The sequence below is a fragment of the Rattus norvegicus genome, chromosome 5, assembly GCF_021556685.1.
Source record: "Rattus norvegicus strain SHRSP/BbbUtx chromosome 5, alternate assembly SHRSP_T2T, whole genome shotgun sequence".
NCBI classification, from domain to species: domain Eukaryota; kingdom Metazoa; phylum Chordata; class Mammalia; order Rodentia; family Muridae; genus Rattus; species Rattus norvegicus.
In genome coordinates this window covers 130308953-130335986 of record NC_141538.1, presented here as the reverse complement: position 1 = coordinate 130335986, position 27034 = coordinate 130308953, and the positions used below count along the sequence as shown (strand labels likewise).

Genomic DNA, 27034 nt, shown 5'->3' with positions numbered 1-27034 from the left:
AGTAGGGTTTGAAAAATTAAAAGCTATAGTATTTAAAATACTAAGAGAGCCAGGTGTAGCAGTGCACACCTTTAGTCCGAGAACCTTGGAGGCAGAGGCATACAGATCTCTTGGGAGTTCAAGGTGAACCTAGTCTACAAATAATGTTCCAGGCCAGAGGCTGTATAGTGAGACTGTATATATTTCTCTCAGTGTGTCTCTCTGTGTGTGTCTCTCTTACGCTTACATACACACTCACGCACTCGAGCACTCACACCACCTAGAAGAATACTAAACAATGGTGTGAATATTGAAACACTAGAAATGGAGCAGGAATTTCTCTAGACTTGCCATCTCACAAACAATTCATATAGTTTATTCTGCTTCATTGCTTACCAAATTCACCTACTGATGGCCAAACTGGTTTCTCTGGTATGCTAATGCCAGAAGAAGGCATCATAAATAATGTTACAAATATTATGCTCAACATGAAAGTATCCACTCCTTTGTAAATTAATATTCTGGTTAATAAGTAATCCCAACACTATAGAGTCAGGAGTTGAAAGTCAGTAGTTCAAGAGCAGAGGATCAAAAGTTCAAGGTCAATACATGGGTAGTTTAAGGCCAGCCTGGGCAACACGAGGCCCTGCATTCACATGTGCATGTTCATAAACAAACACACATATACACAATTCTCGTTAAAAAGATTCACCTCAGGATTGGAGAGATGGGCAAGTAATTAAAAGTAGCTCAATTCTAAGTAATCACACGGTGGCTAATACTGATCTGCAACTCCAGTTCCAAAAGATCTGATGGTACATTTTTCTGGCCAACATGGGTACCAGCTACACATGTGGTACAGATAATGCATGCAGGCAAAGTAGGCATATACATAAAATAAAAATAAATCATTTTTAAAATATCAATCCTCTATGAAGCTGCTATTATGAGCCACTTTCCCAGAACATTATCACTTAACAATAACAAATATGAAGTATAATGCTTACATATACAGAGCAAAGGATCAGATCATAAATTTATGATGAGAAAACCAACCTTTCTCATTACTTGAAGATGTTTCATAGAAATATCAAAAACAAATATTAATAACTATAATTAAATCCTAGAAGTATCCTTAAGTTAGAACTTTCTATTCATTTTCAAATACATCAAAGAGGGACTTTTGCTCATGATACCATAGGCATATAAGTACACAAAATGATACAGACCAGTCAAGTGTATTTTTTTTGATATAACTTCTCTTCTAAACAAAACTATTTGACTGAAATCAATGTTTTCCTCCAAATGCCACCATAATTCTTAATGTCTTCATGCCCAACCTACTATTAAACTTTTCTCCAAAACTACTGGACTTTGTGCATCAAAACAAAATAATCTGAAAGTTTTACTTTATGTTTTACATTTCATTTAACAAGTACCAATAAAAAGAAGAGAAAGAGAAGGAGGAGGAGGAAGAAGAAAAGGAAAAGAAAAAGGACTCAGATTTTAAAACTGAAAGTCCTTCATCCATTGAATACCTCTATTCTGAGAATCCAGGTAAGTCCCAATGCTGAAATCTGTTCTGTATCAGATAGTCAAAATGTTTTACATTTTGGGGCATCAGATTGTAGACTTTTGGATTAGGAACAATCAATTAGGGAAATCTATTCAAATACTCTAAAATCTGTAAAAACTATTAGCACATTAACTAGTTATTTCAGGTATCTCAGATGAATGGCACAAAACACATGCATGAGGATCGTGACAGCAGGTCCTTCTCTTTTTCTCCCAAGTGGTTGTCTGTAGTGACTTCTTTCCACTTAACTATATCTTACCTTATTATTTGCTTCATAAAGTTACCTAGCTTTCTCTCTGTCCATTCCTGATCCCTCCTAAATGAGTTAAAAGAGAGAGATGGATATTATACTTAGTATATTTCTGCTGTTGCACAATCTTTCTCCTAGTTGCTCAAAAACAAACATATTCATGCCAATGGGCATTAACAATACCCACCCAAGTCTCAGTTGATAAACCCATGAGTTTGCTGGGGCTACTTACAGCAGCATAGGTGACTCTTGGGCAACTGCATCACCAAAAAAGCTTCATCTCATATGACTCACGAAAGCTAAATCACTGGATGACTGCAGTGGAAAATTACATTATCTGTGTAACTTGTTGACAGCTCTACTAAAGAGCTGCTCATGCGCCTTTAAGTAACCCCAATAAACTCACTGGTTCACTAAGCTAGACTTAAGCAGAATTGTTTTCTTGGCCAAATTGAATTTCTTCACAGCTCCCCAAGAAAAGTCATGAAACACAACTACCCCCAAATAAGGACAGATTAGAACCAAAGATGAATCTAGCATATCACCTTCTATATGGTCTAAGAGATAGGGCATCTGAGAGTGGAGCAATGAGGACAACCCAAATACAGCCATTCTTCCCTATGCTGCATTTGTGTGCCATTTTGCATGGCAGCAGCTGGATTGGCCTTGCTATGGATAAGAAAACATTCAGCTAAGGCTGAGACATATGAAGGTAAAGTGTGTGAAGTGTGGCTCCCAGGGTTGTTATCTTCTATGTGGTACTGAGTATAACACTTCCTTGACTAATGGAGTCCACAGTGTGGCAGAAGTACTAGCAGATACATTGTAGTCCGAGAGTAGCACTTATGAAATAAGACTATAAGCAAGTTACAGTGGCAGTTTCATGGCCTCTAAAATAAGCAAATGAAGTATGGCTTAACCAATGATAGGGGTGTATAAGGAAAATCAGATTTTACACTATACCAACTTAGCTGAGAATATATTTCTTTTTTATAATTTTTATTAGACTTGTTTATTATTTTATGTCTGAATGGCTTGCCTGCATATATGTATGAATACCATTTTTATGCCTGGTGCCCACAATGGTCAGAAGAGGTTATTGGATCTCTAGAACTGCAGTTACTGAGGTTGTAAATCACCATGTGGGTGCTAGGAATCAAAACCCAATCCTTGGGGAGAGCAACAAGTGCTCTTAACAGGTGAGCCATCTTTCCAGCCCTGAGAGAACATATTTTAAAATTCCTTTACTAAGTATTTTCAGATTGGAAAAGCTATTAGAAAATGTTGTAGATAGTGCTCTCCAAAGTCTCCTCAGGGGCTGGGATGTAACTAAATTGGAAGAGTGCATGATTAGCATACATAAGGCCCTGGGACTAATTCCTAGTACAGCATAAGCCACATATGGCAATACACATGTGTAATTCTAGCACTTAGGAGATAGGAGCAAGATGACCATGTTGAAGCCAGCTAATGCTACAAAGGAAGGCCAGCCTGAGCCACTAGCAGGAGCATGTCTCCAAGAAGAAAGATTAAGTCTATGTATATCACCAAGTACTAGTGCAGCTCACATACATACTGTTCCAGTCTCATCTAATTGGCATGCAGCACCAGATAGGTCTAGAATTGCTCCAGATCCATGGCAATCATCCTCATCAAAGATGTAAAATTCCTTAAGGAAACATCAGTAACTTAAGTAATACTCAAAACAATAACAAATCATGATTGACAGGGTTATGCCAACAGTACAAACCTGGCACCACATTTTTTTCAGCTCTATTATAATCCTATGGAACCATCAATGTATATGCTCTTCTTGACCAAAACACCATTATGCAGTTTATGACTATACTATATACAAATTTTATTCTGGAGTTATAAATTCTTCCCTTAAAAGAAAAAATACTTGAGCAATAACGAGTTTGTGTGGACTAAAAAATTGGGTTGGTAAAATTGAACTAATAATCTTCAAAAACAGTAATGTTTTGGTTAATTTCATAAAACTGCTGATGGTACATCTTTTAGTAACAAATTAGAGAATGGATTCTAGTAAGAGGTTACATTCTCGTTTCTAGCCACAAGAGGGAGCAAGTACTTAACAGATTGAGAATTTCATTATACACTATTTTCACACAAGACTTTCAAAAACTACTAACAACAAAACAACTAAAAGGTAAGAATGTCTACCATGGCCAGGCACATTGATGGGGTTTAAAACTATAGTGGGTAAAATAAAAGCTACTTTCCTCAAGTTTCATAGTATTTTTAAATTATTGATTCCTTAAATGAATGTCAATATACTTTCTCACACTGTAGATTGTACTTTGTAAATATTCAGTCTAAACAGAAACTAAAACCATGATGTAAAGACTAAATAAATTATCATAATCTAATTCATAAACTAAAACTTTACAGGTGGGTGTGGTGGCATACACATGCACTAGCATTTGGGAGGCTAGTGAGGATCAGGAGTTTGAAGCCAGCAGTGGTAACATAACAAGTTCAAAGTCATCTTAAACTACACAGTAAGATCCTGTATTCAAAAAATATGCCCCCAAAGCTGTGCTAATGTACTAAGCAATCTATCATATAAAGAATCACAGCAGGATATAGATACCAATATCTTTTTAATTCAAAGTTAACTCTAACACCCTAAGACACTTGTCTCTTTTTTTTTATTGTTATTATTTAGCTTAAATATAGAGTTAGTAACTTAACACTTACCTGTGGGAACCTGAAACTACAGTTATTAACAGCTCTTGCTGCATTTTAGGAAAGGGGCATTTTAAAATGTACTAGCAAGTAGTTAAATCATAAATGCTAATACTGAAAATTCTCAGTCCACTAATGATCTATAAATACAGCTCTTTGGTTTTTCAGCAAGGGTGGATTCCATCCAGAGTGATGTATGCCTATAATCCCAGAACTCAAGAAACAAAGGCAGGAGGACCCAAGGGTCCAAAGCCAACCTATATCACAGAACAAGACCTTACCAGAGTGAGAGAAGGAAAGAGAGAGAAAAACAAGGAGAAAAGAAGGGTGACCTCCAAAAGAGAATAAGGAACTAGGTAGGTGACCTCAGATAGGACCCTCAAATTAGGTATGTTTATATAGAAGTAATGCATGGAATGCAATATAATTCAAGGTATATCCTCAGAAAAACAAGGTATAGTTTGGGGGGTTTTGTTTTGTTCAAATGGTTTCTTTACCCAGCCCTGACTGTCCTGGACTGTAGACCAGGCTGGCCTTAAACTCAGGACCACCTGCTCTGCCTCCTAAGTGCTGGGATTAAAGGTGTACACCACCATCACCATCACCAATCACTACCCAGCTACAGTATAGCTTGGCTAAGATACTTGTTGATGATGATTTTTTTTAACTGTGTAGCACTCTGCATGGACAGGCAGGGTGCCCAGTTTGAGGCCAGCTGTGGCATAACAATATCCTCTGAACTCAACCATTCTAATTTGCTTGTTAACGCTAGAATTTTTTTCTAGCAAAAGAAATTTTAAAAGGTTCTGGGAGATGGTCAGCATTAAGAGCACCAACTGCTCTTCTAGAGGTTCTGAATTTAATACCCAGATGGTGGCTCGCAACCATTTGTAATGGGATCCGATGCCCTCTTCTGGTCTGTGTCTGAAGATAGCAATAGTGTACCCACATACATGAAATAAATAAATATCTTTAAAAGAAAGAAAAAATAAGGTTCACAAGTAAAATAACTCATGTTTTAGGAAGTTCTTGAAACATACAAGATTCACAAGGCTCTTCCTTAAGATTTTCTAAGCAGTAACAACTGCAGGAGTATAGACTCCGACAAGTCAAACTGCCTATAAGTCATGCAAGGAGCTACAAGGATGCAGCTTCCATGAGTGCCAATAAATATGACTTTGTTCTCTATAGTAATTGAATGTGAGGTTAAGACATGAGGTAGGAGCTGGATGGGCTCATGTACATCTAGAGAAAGAGTAGGAGTTTGAGGATGGGCTAGGTATAGAGTTCCATACCAACCGAGGCCTTCACCTAGGCTTGGATACCATCTCAAAAATCAAAAAATAAGGGGGTAAGAAGTGAAAACCTAAGCTCTCCTCCTTTGGAAACCAGGAACTTACATAAACTGGATAATTAAAACCAAAGAAAGCCATGGTGCATGCCTTTAATCCTAGCACTTGGGAAGCAAAAGCAAGCAGATCTCTAAGGTCAGCTTGCCTAGTCTACAGAATGAGTTCCAGGACAGACAAGGATACAGAAAGAAACCTTGTCTCAAAAAATAAATAACTAAGAATAAGCAAAGAGGATTATCTTTAAAAATATGAAATGGATAGGGTGAAAAGGAAATGCACAAGACAGATTCTTAAGGAACATTAGAACTTTCATGAGGAAAAAAAAGAATTATGAAGAACAGAACATAGATGCTATTTTAAACTGAAAAAAAATTACAGCTGATGAACTAGCTGGGGAGGGTACACAGAAAAGGGAGTAAGTGGAAAGAAACATGCAGACATCCAAGGAAATATGGAGCAAAAAAAAAAAATTGTTGGAGCACATTTTAGAGAGATGACTTAAGTAGAAGGATGAAAGTTAACGAAATTAAGTTATCTATTGAAATAGAACAGTTCAAACAATTACATTTAAGATGAGCAAAAGTATGCTATAACTGTATGAATATGGTTTGTTTCCTCCAAAATTCATAGTGGAGTTTAGTCTCCACTGTAGGGATAAAGAGGGTAGAAAGTCAATCAGGCTATAATGTTTAGATGACACAAAGCCTTCCTGATTAAATACTCATGGCTTGTAAGAGAGATAAGGAAGCACCTAAAGCAATACAGGTATTGTCTGGTGATACTCTGATTCATCTTAGGACTCTGTGTAGTTACAAGTCACCATCAATCCAGATACACTGTTGGTAAGCTGAGACAGGACCTTGAATATGAGGTTAACCTGGGCAGAACTGTAGGACTCCATCTCAGGAAAAAGAAGCAGAAAGATGAAGTGGAAATTTCTGGTTTCTTTGGAGACTCAGTTGTGCCATGTGATGTTTTTCTGGAAACTGTCTTATAAGAGGATGTTTTTGTGAAGCAAACACATGGGAGAGTGTTTTGCTGAGAGCAGACAATGGTGTTTTTCTGAAAGCACCCAAAGGGCATGCAATGTGTTGCTAGAGCAGATTCTTGAGAGACCATGTGGTTTTTAGAAAGGGTATAAATATAACCCAACAGACAGTAGACAATGCTGTGTGGTACTGGTTCACCTTGCCACTCTTTGCTGGCCAGTTGTTCTGACTTCATAGAAAGAAACTGCACCAGAGAACTTGAGGTGGTGTTTCAGTGGCTCCTTCTGAGGACTCAGGCAAATCGGCAGAGCCTCATGGGTTTTATGGGTCAAACTGCTACTGCTGATTCATGAATGGTATTTGTGAATGGACTGAGCTACCACCGCTGATTCGCTGCTGATCTGTGTAAACTGAACTGCTGACATCCTGACATCACAATTAGATTTGCTCCAAAGAACTACTTCTAAACAGGTCCACAGCTTCCTTTGCCCCATTCACCTTTCATTTTTCTACCTCTGATGGGTGGTGGGCTAGAAGGGAGGTTAAAGAATTTAAGTGCCCTTAATAAAAGGAAGTTTTGAAAAATCAAAACTTACAGAAAGGAAAGCAGAATGAAAGGTAGGTGTGGTGGCACACACCTATAACCCTAATACAGCTTTACAAATGGCTTGTTTTATTTAGCTTTGCTTCACTCAGTTTTGTACAGTCTCTGTGGTCTTAACAGGATGGCTTCTAAGTCACTGTAATTAAGCTAGCCTTAAACTTCTGATCTTCCTCCCTCACCTGGGATTCTGGGATTACAGATCTGCATCCACCACTTAGTTACATCTGTAACTAAGAACCCAACTTCTTTTTTTTTTTTTTAAAGATTTATTCATTTACTATATATAAGTACATTGTAGCTGTCTCCAGATACACCAGAAGAGGGCATCCAATCTCTTTACAGATGGTTGTGAGCCATCATGTGGTTGCTGGGTATTGAAATTAGGACCTCTGGAAGTCGGGTGCTCTTAACGGCTGAGCCATCTCTCCAGCCCAGAACCCAACTTCTTAAAGAATCGTGAACACTGCCTGAAATGCCTTCCTTCAGACTAGAGAATGAATTTGTGTGGGTTTTGTTTTTCACAGTTTTCTGCTCTTATGGAAACATAATAGATTAATTGTGAAAACAAAATACTTCCATACCATCATTCCTCAGCACTAAGTATCAAATTAGTATACCTTTGAATTGTGTTATATTGATAGATTTGGTTGCTGAATTGACATTCATTTTTTAAAAAATTATTAAATGAATTTTGATGTGATTTGAACAGAACTGTCAACAGTTTCTTAAATGGCCCTAAACATACATTTGCCATTTTGTACTATGCATTTCTACAAAGCAACTACTAATGATTATAAAATCAAAATCAGGGCTGGAGAGATGGCTCGGTAGTTAGCAACACTGACTGTGCTTCCAGAGGTTCTGAGTTCAATTCCCAGCGATCACATAGTGGCTCACAAGCATCTATAATGGGATCCAATGCCCTCTTCTGGTGTGTCTGAAAATAGCAACAGTGTACTCATATACATAAAAAATAAAATAAATCTTTCAAAATTTTTTAAAAGAACAAAATCAACTCTGAAAAATGTTGAAGATGCTCTACATTCCATAGTGTCAAACATGCCAACAAGAGTGAATGCTTTATGTAAAAATAAGTAAGTATGGAGCTGGAGAGATGATTTGACAGTTGAGCAGACCCACGTTTAAATCCCAGCATGCATAAGCTCATAAGCTTTTGTAACTCCAGTCTTGGCAGATCTGATGCCCTCTTCTGGCTTCTATGGGCATTAGGCATGCACACAATGCAGTCATACATGCATGCAGCAAAACAACCATATATGAAATGCTTTTTAAAATACATTTTAAAAAAAAGTGTACATCTATCTCATTGGTATATAAGTTTGATACACAAGTCTTTAATAGTGAAATTTTATGTATACAAAAAATTGTTTTAAGACAAATTTATTTGTTTTCTGATCAGTAAATATTTACTTTTATGCCAATTTTATATATCCCTACACAGGGTTGTATAAAAATAACTCAGGTTAGCAGGGCATAGTGGCGCATGCTTTTAATCCTAGAACCCAGGAGGCAGGGGTAGGTGGATTTCTGAGTTTGAGACCAGTCTGATAGTGAATTCCAGGATAGCCAGGGCTACATAGGAAAACCCTTTCTTTAAAAACCAAAATATACCACAAGTAAAAAGGACTTGCAAGCAGATAAAGTTTAAGAAGCCCTAATCTAAAGGCTGTAAGATCTCCTTATGTTTTCTTAAACATTCAAAGGTACAAGAGTCCATGTATATAAGACTGGTTTACATAAAAGCATAGCACCAAGGACACAGACAATTCTTTATATTTGTCTTCCCAAGTAGGACATACATCAGTCTAAGAAGAACTTTGAGTCTGTGTACCCCAGTTTAACCCAGAACCCCCTGCACGGTTCGACAAGAAACTCAACCTAATCCTTGTATTTAAAGGACTGGACAACCAGTCCAAACCATATAATTTATCCATACAAAAATTTAAGTGGGCAGCAATATTCATGGGATGAGGCTGGGACTCTAAAAAAAAAAAAAAAAAAGAAAGCTAGTCAAGCACCAGTATTCACTGCTCTCTTCTTCCTGACTATGAAAATAATGTGAGTAACTGCTCAAATTTCCTACAGCCCGACTTTCCTGCCCTGATCAACTGGGTCCTAGAACTGTGAGCCAAAATGAACCCTCCTTTCCTTAAGTTGCTTCTGTCAGGGTATCTTATCACAGCACAGAAAAGTAACTAAGACACCAACATCATGACTTCCACAAGCACTGTAAGTCATCACAGAAGACATGACAATTAGTGTACTTATAAAAAAAATTGTTTATTTTGAACCCTACTGTGGTGAGTTGTTTTGGTTTTTGGTTTTGGTCTTTTGGAGTTTGAGTTGTTTGTTTGTTTGTCTTTCAGCCTGAGGGTTTGCAGTGTTTGGGGACATTTGGGAGATTGCAGAGTTGTCTGGTTGGCTGTTTGATTTAGTTTTTTGGAGTGCAGTCTACAATGTATCTATCTATCCCTGCTAGTATTTAACTAAGGGATGTGCCTGCCTCTGTCTCCCAAGTGCAGGGAGTAAGGACAGGTGCTACACTCCTGGCTTTGTGGTAGTTTGAATGAGAAATGTTCCCTAAGGACTCAGCTTTTGGACCCTTGGACCCCAGCTGTTTGGTGGTACAGTTTTGCTGAGAGAAGCATGTAACTCCTGTGGGCTTTAAGAGTTTAAGGCCTGGTCCCACTTCCAGATTGTTCTCTCTGCTGGGTTTGCAGTTGAAGATGTGATCTCTCAGCTTCCTGTACCTGCTGCCACCATGCCTGACATTTGCTACCATGTTCTGTACCATAATATGGACTCTTAACCCTCTAGAGCCATAGCCAAAACTAACTCCATAAGTCGCTTTTATCACAGCAACGGAAAAGTAACTTAAACCATAATCAATCCAAAAAAGAATCCAGGCAACTGAACTCCATAAGAAACCTTCTGGTCTAGCCATCATACCAATTATATACACAGCTGAGAAGGCAAAACAAACATGTCTCAAAACATCCAAGTAGGACCCTAATTTTTCAAAATAGAATAATAACCTATCTTTCTGTCTTGAGAATTACCCAGTAAGTGACAGAAATGAAAAGAATCCTTTCTGGGGACAAATGCATTCAAAAACCAGTATCAGATGTATGAGCCAGGAAAGATGATGCGAGGTGTAAAATGGCAAATCTCTGAGTCAGGTTTTTAAAAGGTTGTCCCAACATTTAGTGTTCATGCATAAACCAGATGCTGGAGATTAGCGAAACATGGACAGTCCCTCTGTATCTTGACTACTGGCTCACTAGACAGTAACTTTTGTGATAAAGGAGAAATCACTATCAGACTAAAAATAATCCAAAAAAAATCAAAAGTATAACATAGAGTCTAGACCAGAGCCACAATGGTTAAACCAGAATCAACTGACTACATAGGAGCAGAATATTACAACCAGAAAAAGTACCAACAACAATGAGGTATCACTAATAGCTCTGAAAACCAAAGCTTTGCATCCAATTTATGATGGTTGTTTCCTTATTTCTTTTCAATGACAAAGATAACCAGCCAGTAGAGGCTCCATGCAATCAGAAGCTTGACTAGAAAATGAGCCTTTACTATGGACAGTTTTATGAATAATAGAGATGGCTTAGTCAAAAGCTATAATTTGTTTCAATTGTTCCCAGGTTAAAAAAAAACTATCTTTAATTTAACAGCCTATAGCTTTTCAAGTAGCCAACATGTAGTTAGACCATTAGCAATAGGCAAGGATCATTAGAAATATAACAAGTTTTGTGAAGGAAAATATAACCAGAGCTACAAACACAGCCTTGAGTTCTCCCAAATCAAGAGCACATCTATTATCAGCTTACATACCTGATGCAAAGCTCAATAGATCCAGAAGCTAAGCACAATTCCAGCCTTCCTGAACCATCACTGAACTAGGCGCAGGTTCCAGGTAAGACTTGAAGACACCACTGAACCAGTGTGTAGGCATAATGTTTTATGACTGTGTAAAGGTTATTCTTTCAGTTATTCAAATGCTGATTTCTCTGACCTCCACTGTACCTGGTTTCAATTTGGACACAGCATTTTAATGCTTATATCAAGAATCTCCTATCTAGGGGTTAGGGATTTAGCTCAGTGGTAGAGCGCTTGCCTAGCAAGCACAAGGCCCTGAGTTCGGTGCCCAGCTCCGAAAAAAAAGAAAAAAAAAAAAAAAAGAATCTCCTATCTCAAGTTTGTGTAAACAATTCTTACCACTATTCTTTGTCTTGTCAATAAATGCTGATCACCCAATAGCTGGACAGGAGAGAGAATAGAGTGGGACATCTGCCAGCCAGGGAAGTGGAGAGAAAGGAAGGGCAGTGGCGGAGAGGGAGATTCAGATTGCCTGGAGAAGAAGAGGCTCTGAGAAGACACCGTGTGAAAAAACATCAAAAGCCAAAAGAACCAGATCAATGATAACATGCAAGAGTCATGGGTTCATGGCTGGGAGGAAGCCAGGTTAGCTAAGAGGGTAAGGTAGGTCATCTGCTGAGGTACAGCTCGAAACAGAGCTCATTTCTTCGTGTAGTTACTGGGTACTAGCAAAGGTAAAGAAAAACAGCCAAGAATTAACTCACTGGTTACATTTATATTAAAAATAATTCATTTTACACCAGGGGCTTTGCTTTAAACAGGCAAGTCCAACCTGTAGCCCACAGGACACATGTATTCCAAAATAGCTATGAATATGGCCCAGCACATCTGAAGATCACAATGTCATATAAGCGTCAAAGATTTCCTGCAAAGGAGGGACTGAAACAGTAAACATTTTATACCCACCCAATCTCTTGGGCAAACCAAAGTTCTACCAAATTTGTTTTCTTCCCACAAATTTTAAAATTTGCTTCATTCCACACTCAAGTGTAAGCACACATCTAGAACTAGTACATCTATCTCACTAGTATACATTTGCTTTTTTTCTTTTTCTTTTTTTTTTTTTTTTTTTTTTCCGGAGCTGGGGACCGAACCCAGGGCCTTGCGCTTCCTAGGTACTTTTTTTCTTTAATAGTGTAATTATATGTATACAAAACTTGTTTTGATAAATTTCTTTGTTTTATGATCAATAAATATTTTATGACTATTTTTACATACCTATTCAGAGGCATGCACAAGGAAATAGGCTCAAAGCCCAGCACCACACACACAAAATCATGATACTATATCAAGAGTAACTGACATAGCAACTCAATAGTTCACATTTCACAAAGTTATTAGACTCAAACCTTAATATTTTACCACAGTCTCACTGAGCCCCTCTATAAAAGCTAAGCCATAGAGAAAAGATGGCTCAAGAAGTAAACAGCTCTGCTACCAACCCTGACAACTGAATCCAACCGCCACATGGACCTGTATGGTTGAAAGAGAGAACAGACTCCTTGGGTTCTCTTCTGACTTCCATGTGCATGCTTGTTGCGTGTGTAGGCTCATACACATTCCCACATAAGTAAATAATAAATAAATGAGTGAATAAATGAAAAAAAGCTAAGCCAAAGTTGAATTATTTTATACTTTATATGGGTTACTATGAAGTTATAACCTTCAACTTAATATTTAATTTTGGTCAATTTTTACCTTTCAAAGTTCTATTATTTAAATTATGTCAATGAATAGCTGATCCTTTAAAAATGTACCAGGGCTGGAGAGATGGCTCAGCGGTTAAGAGCACTGACTGCTCTTCCAGAGGTCCTGAGTTCAATTTCCAGCAACCACATGGTGGCTCACACCATCTGTAATGAGATCTGATGCCCTCTTCTGATGTGTCTGAAGACAGCAAAAGTGTACTCACATATATGAAATAAATAAATAAATCTTTAAAAAATATATATACCAAAAATATAGAGCTTGGACTGGAGAACTACCTCAGCAGTTTAGAGTACTTGGTGCTCGTACAAAGGACACAGCTCAATTCCCACCACCTATATGGTGGCTCATAACCATCTGTAACTCCAGTTACAGGACATTCTTTGCTTCCTCTGGCCTCTACACATGGTACACATATATACATACAGGCAAAACATTCACACATATAAAATAAAATTAAATAAAAAAAAATTTTTAATGAGGCAATAACCTGAGTTCAAATCCCTAAGTCCTTTGTTTTATTTTGTTTTGTTTTATTTAAAAAAAAAAAAAGTCATGGTGCCACACACATTAAAGAGAAGGCAGAGAAGTTCTTGGTGCTTACTGACCAATCAGTCCAGCTATTTGACCAATTCCAAGCCAGTAAGAAATTTGTCCCCAAAAGCAAATAAATAAAAGAGTAGATAGTGCCTAGGAGACAACATGGAAGTTGTCCTGTGGCCTCCCCACAGGCACACATGCCCACATATCTACATACATGTGTAATAACACACTTGCACATACATACATAAACCATAAAATTCAAGTTATACCCTATCGTTTTCACAGCAATCTTGTTCTAGTGAGTATCTACTAAATATCCCTTACTAGTTTCTGTAGTAACAGATGGCTAGAAACTAAGCAAGAGGTTCCCCAAGAACTGACAGTATGAAGTAGAATATGTAAACTGATCAATAGTCCTATAAAAAGAGTAAAAGACAGAAACATGGGCAAGATACAGAATAAATTACTAGACCAAAGTAGGTATATAGGTTGTGAATATTATACACAAAAGGTAGGGGATGAGTTCCTAAAGAATAAATTGAAGGGTTCCAAAAGGAAATAAGAGTCCAAGACAAGGAATGATGAAGTAGCACCAAGTCTTCACAAAAATACACCCTTTTTCCTAAGTCATAGAAATGGGGCAGAAAATCAAAGAATGAAAACCATGGATGGAATTTCAAAATTCATCCTTGATCAAATGATTCTCAAGTTCTAGGAATGTAATATAAATGAAAATGTGTAGGTCAAATCCGATTCACTGAATAACAACCTACAGTTTAGAAAATCCTCTCAGATACTCTGGTATACACTAAAGTTTGAGATTTATTGATTTTGATCAGGTTTTAGCACTATCAACATTTAAGACCTGATAATTCATTGTGGGGTGCTATCTCATGCTTTATCGATATGTAACAGTATCTTTGGCCTCTATAATCTAAGTGCCAATAGTACATCTTCAAACACCGCCTAATGTCCTCTTGGGACAAAAATCACTACTAATCTAGATCAGCAAACTTTCCTATGAAGCACCTTCAAAATATGCCAGATTCTGCAGGTCAGATTATTAACTCTGCTCTTTTACTGAGCACAAATGTGACCAAAAACACATAAAAATGAATGACTGTGTGTACCAATAGTACTGTATCTTCAGAACCAGATGGTAGTTTGGCCCTCAGGCTATGGTTTGCTGACCCCTAATCTAGACTACCTGAATTGTAGCCAACTACTTCAACTACTGCTACCAAGTAATTGTCAAGACTCAGGTATTGGACTTGATCTAGTCTACTTTTAAGCTAGATATAAGTCTAAACAGATCTCCATTAAAGGTTAACTGTCCTGCTCAGAGAATAATCAAAATACCAGCTCCAACTGGTCTACCTACGGGAACCTGCCAAGTCCAGCATGGCCTTGCTAGGGACAGAAAGACATGATCCCTGATCCTGAGACAGGGCCAGCAGGCGAGGGCCTCCACAAGTGTCAATGGCTGCTGTGGGCATAAGGTTTGTTTATATAATAATGTATATATTCTATGTTCCTCTTCAAAAAGATCTTCCCTGTTAATGTTAATGACTCCTTGATAATTAGAGACAGAACAAATCTGGGAGATGTGGCTATATGTATCAACAAAATGGTAAACACGAGGGCCTTCAGAACAGCCCTGAAGGCTGTGGGAAAGAACTCTGAAACCATGAGTTCAAAAATATATAATTCCTCAAAAAATAAGAATACAATATCAATTATATGAGGGGTTTCACAAATCTAATGGAACAAAAGCAGCTGCATTGTGAGCCAACTTGTCAGAAAGACACTAAAGAAGGAGATGTAATTTAGGGAGTGGTGATCAAAGGGGATTCCATCCAACTAAGCTTATTTTTTGTTTATATTTGCAAAGGCAGACAGATTCCTGAGTTCAGGGTCGGCCTGGGACAGAGCAAGGTTAGGTCCAGGTGGGTAGAAATGGTGATTTCAGGAAGGGATCCCACACAGTTAGCTTACCAGCTGTACCTAACAGAGACGGGCAGATCTCTGAATTCTTTTTCAATGTTAAAAGAAAATGTATGCTTGCTGTCTCCTAAGAATTAAGGGGCTGGGGTCATGGGATGCTGAGTCATAGGATAATCAAAAGGAAACCTGGAGTAAGTGACTAAATTGGTAAGTAAAATAAAAAGACTGGGTTTATGATCTACAAGAGATGAGATATCCAGAGAATTTTTAAGAATAGCCAAGAGATATCTAACTATATAGAGAGAACTGTCTGGAAATCTCCAGAGAAAGCCGAACAGAGAAATACCAAGCTGGAAAGCTGTCTTGAGTAGAACATACTCCACATGTTTGGACCCACAATTTCACTGCTCCCAGACACCCTCTTCCTTGGAACCCCACTCCAAGCTGAGGCTGGTCCTTCTGACAACGGGACCCTATAGAGGTATAACCATATATTACTACCTGAAAGACACTCAAATATTTTAGATTGTAAAACTACTAAAATCTACAAAGAAAAGTATTGCCTTTATTAAAAGCAATAAGATTTTTAGAGGGGGCTCATTTGTCTTATGGACAAACTTTATGAGAAAATAATTCTAGGAATAGGCTACTTTGTCCACGGGTCCATTGGGCAATTACAGGAACAGCCAGGGAAAAGAGGCTGACTACACACAAAATCAGTCATTTTGTGTCCTTGATTATTGAATTCTACCCCTGCTGCAATGATTTTTTGATGAGCATTTACATGGGACACAAGTATCTTAGCACCTATTATTGTCTAGTCAAAGAAATCTATCCACATTTTCCTCTAATGCCTTTCTCACCAATTTTCCAATCATGCTCTTTCCAAGTCCCTGACCATCCAGCCAAACCATTAGCTATAGTCTATCAATTAGTAAATAATCATGCATCTGATCATCTCTCCTTCCAAGCAAAATGTCCAACCATGTATACTGCCTAAGTTCTGGGCAGTGGGAAATTTCCCTTCACCAATGTCTTTCAGGGATGTCCAAGAAAGCAGGTTTAATGCTGCAGCTAGTAGTGCCTGTGGAGCATGCCCTTAAATTTTGGTTGTATTTATTTCTCATTCTCTGACACAAATATATGTTACCAACAAGTTCAAAGCAGTTGCTACCTCCTGCTCTCTTTGTCTAATCAGCACAATGCCATCAATATAGTAGGCCAGTGAGACATTCTGTACAAGAGACAGACAATGAAAATCATTTTGGACTAAGTTATGATATAGGGCTGGAGAGTTAATATATCCTTGAGGTAAAACTGTAAAGGTATTATGTTGGCCCTGTCAGCTGAGAGCAAATGATTTCTGGGGTTCTTAAGTATGTTCTAGATCAGTAACTGCACACAATGTACCCAAAAGATGTGTTAAATAATATACTCAAATAAAGACATCTGGTACAGCAGCTTCAATAAGAGTCATTACTTGATTAACTCTGAAATAGTTAACTATCATTCTCTATGATCCATCTATCTTCTGCACAGACCAAATAGATTTACAGATAGGTATTGTAGTAACCTCCACTCCTGTATCTGTCAAGTCCTTGATGGTAGCACTAAATTCTGTAACTTCTCCAGGGCTGCAATGGTGACTTGGATTCCTCTGTAGCATAGTAGAAACAATTCCAATGACTTCCATTGGACCTTTCCAACCATAGTAACCCTCACTCCATGGATCAGGGAACCAATATGTGAATTCTGCCAATTTCTAAGTATCTACTCCAATTATATATTCTGGAACTGGAGAGATAAAAATAGGATGAATCTGGAGACACACTGGATCTACTGTAAGTCCAACTACAAACAAACCACTAAATTTCCTGACAGCCCAAAGCCCCTACTTTAACTGGAGGACTACAAATGCTTTTTGGTGCTCCAGGAATCAGTATCAATTTAGAACCAGTACAATAGACCACAGAAAGTCTGAGTATTTCCTCTTTCCCAGTATACACATGCCCTTGTAAATAGCTGTAGTTACCTCTTAGGTAAAGACAGAAGTGCTAATAAAACTCTTTTAGCGAAGTACATTCTTAAGAGTGACCTTGTCTTACTTTTTTCAAGGGATGCTGGATCTGCTGGCTAACGTCTGGAAATTGGTTCACAAACCAAACTTCTCTATTACTACAATCCAATGTAACCTTTCATGTGTACCAGAAAATTTTTTCCCATATAATTCAAACAAAAATATAGGAGGTTTCATATCTATTTCATTCATAGAAACACCATAAGTGATTAGCCAGTACCAAAGATTCATATAAAGCATGCCAAATCACTTTGCCTATACTACCCATTACACATCAGACCTGAAGTAGAAACTTAAGGATTCTTTAGAAAGTCAGTTGTATTAGATGGTGTTTTGCTAAGGCAAACATGTGAAGGAACATTTCCTGAAGCAGACATAAAGTGAAAGGATGTTCTACTAAAGCAAGCACATGAAAGGACACATATGATGAAGGATTCTTTGCTAAGGACACACATGTATTGGCCCACCTTACACAGCGGAGTTGAGCTGCATTTGTCCAGACTCCACAGAGAGAGAACACACCAAAAAACTTCTGGTGGTGTGCTGCAGTTTCTTTCTGCTTCTGCAGACTCAGGCTGATTGGCAGAGTGATATCAAATGAGACAAACTATGCAGAGGCAAGACCCAGGGAGGACACGTGATGTTTAGAGACAGTATAAAAGGACTTGATAGTAATGGAGACTGAGCTGGCTGTGCAAAGCTTGTTGGTCTCTAGTCTGCTGCTCTGAGCCTTGCTAAAAGGCACAAACAAGAACTTTTCCTGGCATTTCTTCCTGGTCCCTCGTGCCGTCCCATGCCAAGGCTGAGGCCTGGCTGTCTCTGCTAGGTAGTGCCACTGCTGCTGATCTGTGTTTGCTATCCTGACTATACAGAACTGGACTGCTGGCATGTCCGGGAAGTGTTTGTGAGTGAACTGAGCTGCCACTGCTGACCTGTGAACTGAACTGCTGATGTCCAGACAACAACAGATGGGGAGTTGCTCCAAAGAACCTTTCTGAACAGGTCCACTTCCCCCATATCCTTTCTTTCCCACTACCTCTGGTGGGTGGTGGGCTACAAGGTTTTGAAAAGACTAAAGTTACACAGGCCATTATAGACACTGCTTTGCCTGTGCTGCTCATTCCCATAACTACACTCATCTGTCTTTGACTAGTCAATGTTGGCCCCTGGCCCCAGACACTGTGTAGCCCAACTAAACCCATCACATTTAATTCATGCAACTGAGAAGCAGTGTCTCCAAACCTAAAACCTGGAACAAGAGAAAGAGTGACTGCAAAGCTCTTCAGACGTGCTGGTGCCTCTTTTTCCATTCTGTACCTCACAGTATTACTGAAAAGCACGTCTTCCATGTGGGAGATTAAGTATTACACGGTGTAGCTTAACTACTTTAGCATTTCGATTTCCCTGAACTTTAAAATCCAGTCATCAATATTAAGCCATGGGATACCAAACATCCCCAGTTTTTTTCTCAGTAGGCCATTGTATGGCAAATGCATCAGCCAACAAATCGAAGTTTAGATACTTTTTTTAACTGTGCAAACTTTCATATTAAACCTCAAATATCCACCCAGTAAGCTCATATAAATAAACTCAGCCTGATCCAATTTTATGTGCCTTTCACCATTATCCCAGACTCTTAAAATCCACTTCCACACACATTCCCCAGAATTCTGCTTGAATGAATTAACAAACCTATTAAACACCATTGTGACTACGTTCTGTTGTACACTACAACCTCCTCATGAACTACACTTTCTATCTCCCGTCTAGGAGCCTACTTAGACTTAAGTCTGATTATGGGTCTAGAGCTAACTATAGATGGGTGCAGAGGGCCATCATTATTATCTAGTCTGGTATCTCCTTCAGGGAAAGTCAATGAGAGTTCCACAGACAATAAAGAATTAATTTCCTCGGGAATAAATTTCTTAGTTAGGATTTCTACTGCTGTGCTAAAACACCATAATCAAGAACTCATTGAAAAAAAGAAGAAGACAAAAGAACCGGTCACAATCAAATCAAAGCAAAACCAAATTTCAAGCATGTTAAAAGATCAGTGCTTGACATCTAGAATTCACTTTAGTCATCCCAGCCTCCTGTTAATCCATTCAATTCTGATTGTCTAGAAACCTTGAGATCTTCATTTTACTACTATAGAATTGCTGAAGAAGTAATGTGTCAGGAGATCCTAGATGAGATCTTGAAGATGCAGATCAACATTTCCAGCTACGCTTCCTAAGAAGTTCTTTCTCAGAGAGAGACATCTATTAGATCACAGGAATCCTGACTTATACTACAGAAAAAAATTTCAGAGGCCATTAGGATGCTTAGTAGATAAAGACACTTATCACCAAGCTTGACAACCTAAGTTAGATCCCTGGACCCACATGGTAGAAAGGGAGAACCATCTCCTACAAGTTATCCTCTGGCCTCTGTGGCATGTACATAACAACACATATAGTGAGTGTGAGTGTGTGAGAGTGTATGTGTGTGTGTGTAAGAGAGAGAGACAGAGACAGAGAGAGAAAATATGGGGGTGGCTATTAAATAAAGAGGGGATGGGGTTGGGGATTTAGCTCAGTGGTAGAGCGCTTGCCTAGCAAACGCAAGGCCCTGGGTTCAGTCCCCAGCTCCGAAAAAAAGAAAAAGAAAAAAAAATAAAATAAATAAAGAGGGGATTTATTAGATAAAGTACTACACACTAAGGGTTAGTGCGTTAGTGCAGGTTTAAGGAGTCTCTAGTAAGAATAAGTTGCATCTCAAAGTCATCCACAGTAAACTCTTTAGGCCTACATGCCACAACCAGTCTCAAAAATTCTCCTGTTGCTGTATCAAGAAACTCAGTCAAAAAATAATGTTCTAATACACTTTTATTTACAAAATAGTTTGATGTCCTCTAGCTCAGACAAACAATAGGCATCAAACCTGCTATGCTCAGCAAGTAACTGTATGTTCATTCCATGGTTTTGAACCACTTGTGGTACAAGGCTAGGAATTTAGAGAAAAGTATCCATTTTCCCTCCTCCCTCTCTCTTCCCTCCCTTCCCTCCAGACACTGTGCTTGCTTTGAGGTGGGATCTTACTGCGTGGCCTGGCAGGTCTGTGCTCAAGTGTTCAAGTAAGTGGTTTTGTATCAGCTACGTAAAAAGCTAGGACAACAGGTATGTGCCTGCCACCAAACTCAATTTGTCCATTTATCTGGAAATTTTTCATTTGGAGAAATTTCTGAAAGGCATGTCTGTTTTCCTCAAAAACTAAAAAGTCTCTGATCAAATTGGGTAGAAAACAAATTATTTTACATGTATGTGCCTGGACAGATTTTTGTTACAAACCAACTCACAACACTTGGATAAGTCAGCTCTTTTTCATGGAGTCTCAATTTCCACAAAAGTTAAGGTCATGGGTTTTAAATAGATGATCTCTGAGGTTATTTTTCAGTCTCTGAAATTAATTTTTTAACAAGTATGTACTTTTACAAGTGCCAAAACTAGGGGCCTGTAAGATTGCTCACCAGGTAAAGGTGCTTGCTACCAAGCTTGTGGACCTGAGTTCAATCCCTAGGACCCACATGGCGGAAACAGATAAGTGAAACCTATAAATTTGTCCTCTGACCATCACACTTTACTACTATGACATCCGTGTGCACATGTAGACACACTCAAGACACACACAAATATAGAAGTAGTCAAAATAAAAATAACAGACTTTGAACACTTTCTACTTCAGACACTGATTCTAATAGCTTTACATGTATAACTCATTTTTCAAATTGGAAAACTGAGGTAGATATATAAAATAATGGTCAAACGTCACAAGATGAATGAGTGGCAGAAGTGATTTGAATTCAAGTATTTTGAACCTCAAAGTCATAACTATATAATCTAACTACAAACTATTAAATTGTATTCTCTGTGCAAAAACTTTCTTTTCTCAACAATCTACAATGTGAATACTAAAACAGTATGATCAGATCTGTCCCTCAAGTAAAGAGGACAGAGAGAAACAAATGACAAAGGTTAACTAGACTACCTCTACACAGTATTCAATCTCTTACTCAAGTAACACCCCTCAGTATAAGTTCCCTGTATACTTAGCTTAATCCCTAGTCTATATCATCACAAGGAGTAGCATCCTCTTTTGCAGAAGCTATCTGTGTCAAACTGAAAAAGAAAGAGGGATCAAAACACCATATAGAGAGGCCAAGTGTTGTAAAGGAATGGCAACAATATACATGTGACTTTCCAGAGAGAGGCATCATTTATGACTGTGCTTGAAATATACAAGCACAATGCACTTAAATGTGTGAGTCTCAGATGAGGAAACTTACAAAGCAAAAAAGTTGTTCTCTAAGAAACAGCATCAAAATAAATGCTAGATCTGGCAGGAAAAAAAAAGATCTAAATCTATAACCAAAGCAACTAAGTTCAGAAAATATTTTTAGCAACTAAGTTCAAAAAATATTTTTTAGGTAGAGAAGATTTGGTTCCTGGAAACAACTAAAACAACACATCACTACTTTTTTTTTTCCCCACTTGAGTAATGATTTTTATCTGTCTCTAACAGAAAAATGTAAATAGAAAACCAACTTTCAAGACTATTTTTTGTTCCCAAATATATAAAGCTAACTTATTATTTTTCCAAAAAAAAGTTGTAATTTTCTTTTCTTCCCCCCCCCACCCCGGAGCTGGGGACTGAACCCAGGGCCTCAAGCGCTCTACCACTGAGCTAAATCCCCAACCCCTAGTTGTAATTTTCTTAATGAAAAACAAATTCTAGTATGACATTAATCAAAAAGCTAAAAGACCTGAAAGTCCTACATACTTGTGCACACCTTTAATGTCTAGAGACAAGGGCAGGACGATCTCTGTTGAGTTCAAGGCCAAACTGATCAATATAGCAAATTCCAGGACAGCCACATGGAAAAACCCAGTGAAAGGCATGGAGGTTGTTTCAACTTAGTAAAATGTAACTAATATTAGAATTGACAATAGCTGTTATTGTTAGGTTAACTATTTCCCATCTGTAAGCAGATCAAACAGGGCAAAGTTTGTTTGATAAAAATGATTAAGAAAATAATAATAAAACAACATACTAGTGAGAAGAAAATAATAAAGAATTTTTACAATTACTAGAAGAGCATGCTGGTTCACCTTGTCATCTTAGCACTTGGAATACTATGGAAGAAAAATTGGCATGAATTTAAGATCAGTGTAGGCTACAGAGTTCTAAGCCAACCTGGATTAGGGGTGAATGGCCTTCTTTAAAAACAAAAGCAAAAAACAAAAAACAAAAAACAAAAAAACAAAAAAAGAAAACAAGAAAACAGCACTTTGGAGGTAAGAGGTGAGCAGATCTTTTGAGTTCTAAGATAGCCAGAGCTATCGAGTGAGACCCTGCAAAGGGGAGGTGTGAGGGAGACCTAAGAGTAAGATTTGAACATGTCATCTCATTGCACCTTTGTTTTAACGACACTGGGGGAAATCATTTTGGTTATTTTTTTTAAAACTCAGGGTATTTCTGTACATATTCTTTTGGCTCTAGCCAGCCAGAACAGCATAAATACTACTCTGCTATTACTTTAACTGTAACATACTATGCAAGCACGGTAATTTTTTCCTCTTTTTTTTTTTAAAGACAATTCTTCTATGTAGCTCTGGCTATCCTAGAACTTGCTCTGTAAACCAGGTCAATGTCAAACTCAGAGATCCACCTGCCTCTACCTCCCAGGTGCTGGGATTAATGTCACGCACCACCACTGCCTGGCTCAGGTTGAACACTTCTTATAAAATATCCCTAATTCTACATCCACTAAACAGAACTAAATTTAAAAGTAACTAATTGAACTAGGTATGACCCACATTTACAAACCCAGCACTATAGAGACTGAGACAGAATGACCTTGAGTTAACTCTAGCCTCAGCTACACAGGGAGACCAGTCCTGAGAGACGCTAGTATCCCTCCATTCAAATGATCTTGGTGGTACACTTGCTAAGGAAAACAAGATCCTCAAAAAGACTAAAACTTCATTTTCAATGTCGGATTAGCATGTGATCCAGCAATTTCACCCTTAGGTATAAGCCAAAATCCACCGAAGAAATAAGGAACTCCAGCAGTATTTTAAACCTCTGCTCGCAGCAGCATTATTCATGATAAGCCACAGAGTGGCTTCTGTGATATCCTAAAGTATCACAGAAGATGAATGAGTAAGCAAAATATGGCATTTCCAAATATGGAAAACTACTATTTAGCTGTTAAAAGGAATAAAATTCTGACACATGTCTCATCTCAGGATGAACCCTAAGCTCATATACACTAATTAAAATAAACCAGTCACAGAAAAGCAAATATGTAAAATTCCTGTAAAAGTCCCTAGAAGAGTCAAATTCATATTGACAGAAAGCAGAAGGTTGGTTGTCAGGAGGAGAAAGAGGAAGAAATGAGGACAGATTATTTAATGCACCCAGAATTACAGTTTTACAAGATGAAAAGAGCAGTGGAGATGAATGACGGTGATGTTTGCACAGCACAATGAATACTTAATATCACTGGAGTACACACTTGAAAGTGGCTAATAGGGAAAAGTATGTTATACGTTTCCCATGATTAAACTTCTTACTTGAAAGAACTGAGAGTTCTGTTCTGCTTGTTTCACTGCTGGGGATCAAACCAGGGCCCTCACTTATGCAGAGCTAAGCACTCTGGATGGGGTGGGAATTTGAAGGCAATTTGTTTTATAGTAAGTTTACCCATCTACAGGCCCAATCTTCTCCCATTAAGTGTGACCTATAATCTTCTTCCACTACTTAGCACCATGTCACTGACTTCAACAGAAGCATTCTCTCTTGAAGTGAAATGATCAAGAATCCCTTCCCAAAACCTTTTCATATTTAGACATTACACTTATTATAGCCTGCTATCTTGCAGAGATCAAACTCTGATTTTTTTCTCCTAAAAACAAATAGAGGAGTTTTAGGAAGGCTTTTTTTTTCCACTGAGCTTGTTAAAAATAATTGCTTTCCTCATTGGATAAATAAATGCAAATACTAAAAAATAAAATACTCAAATTTAACTGAGTTGTTTTTTGTTTTGGGGGGTTTTGTTGTTGTTGTTATTGTTTTTCAAGGATTTCTCCCTGGCTGTCCTAGAACCTGCTCTGTAGACCATGATGGTCAAACTCCCACTGCCTGGCTTAATGAGGGGTTTTTTTCCCCAAATCTTCAATGAATTTTATATAACTTAATAATATTCTACCAGAACCTTTAAAATTTTTCAGTTAGCACACAAAAACAACAAGTTTCATTTTAACAATTTCGTAAGTAGCATTGTACTTTGCCCTTATTACCACCTCAAAAATCATTTTTGCCCCCTCCTTCCCTCCTCTCACTAGTGGTCCCTTTCCACCACACAAATAATCCTTTTTTCTTATAATAGTAAATGTGTATAAAAATAAACATATATGCCTATAGATTCTGCATATTAGAGAAAACAGACATTATTTGTGTTTCTAAGTCTGTCTTATTTTGCCCAACATAAATATCTGCAAATGAGTTAACTTCATTTTTTTTTTTAATTTTCTTTTCTTTTCTTTTTGAGACAGGGTTTCTCTATGAAGTCCTGGCCGTCCTGGAATTCAGGACCAGGCTGGCCTTGAACTCAAGAGATCCCCCTGCTTCTGGCTCCCTCACGAGTGCTAAGATTAAATGTGTGTATCACCAAATCCAGTCTCATTCTTTTTTTTTTTTTTTTTTTGGTTCTTTTTTCCGGAGCTGGGGACCGAACCCAGGGCCTTGCGCTTCCTAGGTAAGCGCTCTACCGCTGAGCTAAATCCCCAGCCCCCAGTCTCATTCTTTTTAAAGGAAAATAAGGCTCCACTGTATACCCCACATTTTCCTTACTTTTCATATACTAGTGGACATCTGGCCTGGTTCCATATTTCGGCTACTGTAAACACTAAAACTAAACAGCATGTATAAGTACTCCTTTTTTTTTTAAAGATTTATTCATTTATTATATATAACTACACTGTAGCTGTCTTCAGACACACCAGAAGAGGGCATCAGATCTCATTACAGATGGTTGTGAGCCACCATGTGGTTGCTGGGAATTGAACTCAGGACCTCTGGAAGAATAGTCGGGTGCTCTTAACTGCTGAGCCATCTCTCCAGCCCATAAGTACTCTTAAAGTTTAATTCAAAACTGTGCACTTTTGCAAGGTGATGGTGGTGCCTTTTGTCCTAGCATACATAAGACAGAGGTAGGCTATCTCTGTGAGTTCAAAGCCAGTATGGTCTACACAGATGGAATTCCAGGACAGTCAGGGGTACACAGAGAAACCCTATCTGCAGGAGATTGGTCTGATTCTGCTTGTATTCAAATGCTAAATTCTGTACCCCAAGATCTGGTTGTTCAAAGACAAGCAGATCCTCATGCATATCAGCTTTTGTTGTATAAACCTTTTCCCCAAGTTATCCATGATTGATTAATAAAGATGCCTACAGCCTGGGCTGAGCAGAAGAGAAGAGGCAGAGCAAAGGTTTCTAGGCTTGGGAGGGTCTCAGGCAGGGACCAGGAGGAGAGAGGAGGAAGGAGGAAGAAGGCATGGGGTAAGTAGATCTTGTGAGCACATGGCCCTGAGAGCCGGCCTGCTGGAGTAGGAGCAGCCCAGGCTGAATATGGCAAGTGATATCTCAGGTTATTGATAGCAAAGTAGGCAAAATAGAATAGACAGTTGATAATCTGCCCAGCTCTCGTACTTCTAAGTTTATTAGAAATATAAAGGTTTTGTGTCTTTTATTTGGGAACTAAATTTACCACAACACTGTCTCAAAAGCAAATTGTGTCCTTTCTAAGAGCATGCTAAGCTCTACTATCATTAATGATTCTCACAAGCACATAAAATAAACATAATTTGACTATATTCAGTTTTGAGAAGGTACTCAACTAAACAAGTAATACCCAAGAATCTACATGTCATGTCTTATGCTTGTGTGTATATGCGTATGTGCACACAAGCATTTTTATGTGTATGAATGTGGTACTACATATCAAACCCAGGGACTTACATATGCTAAACTAGGCAGTGCTCTACCACTGAGCTACATTTCCCACAGCTACATTCAGAACTTGTGGTATAATCTTTACAAAAAGTTTCTTGATTTTCTTATAATAGATAATTACTTATTTTAAATTAATACCAAAAAACCTATAATAAAGAAGACTACAATGATCAATTTTAAAGAAAGACCACGCAAACAAAATGATGTGGTCTTCTAAATATCTCTTTTACTATATGAAAACTGTTCACTCCAAATGAGATTAGAAATTTTCTTCCAATTATAAACAGTGTGCACAGTATGTCATTGGCCTATAAGATCATTCCAATACCATTCTA

The 27034-nt window shown here is 38.1% G+C and overlaps 1 protein-coding gene across 9 annotated transcripts in view; it reads right to left on the bottom strand.

The window, feature by feature from the left end:
* Nucleotides 1–27034, bottom strand: part of Faf1 (Fas associated factor 1) — a 372980-nt gene that overhangs the window by 334929 nt on the left and 11017 nt on the right. For 2 of the 9 annotated variants that reach the window (XM_087660189.1, XM_087660187.1), the window contains exon 2: nt 1815–1871. The gene's annotated coding sequence lies outside the window, so the exon portion shown is untranslated. 9 annotated transcript variants of the gene reach the window in all.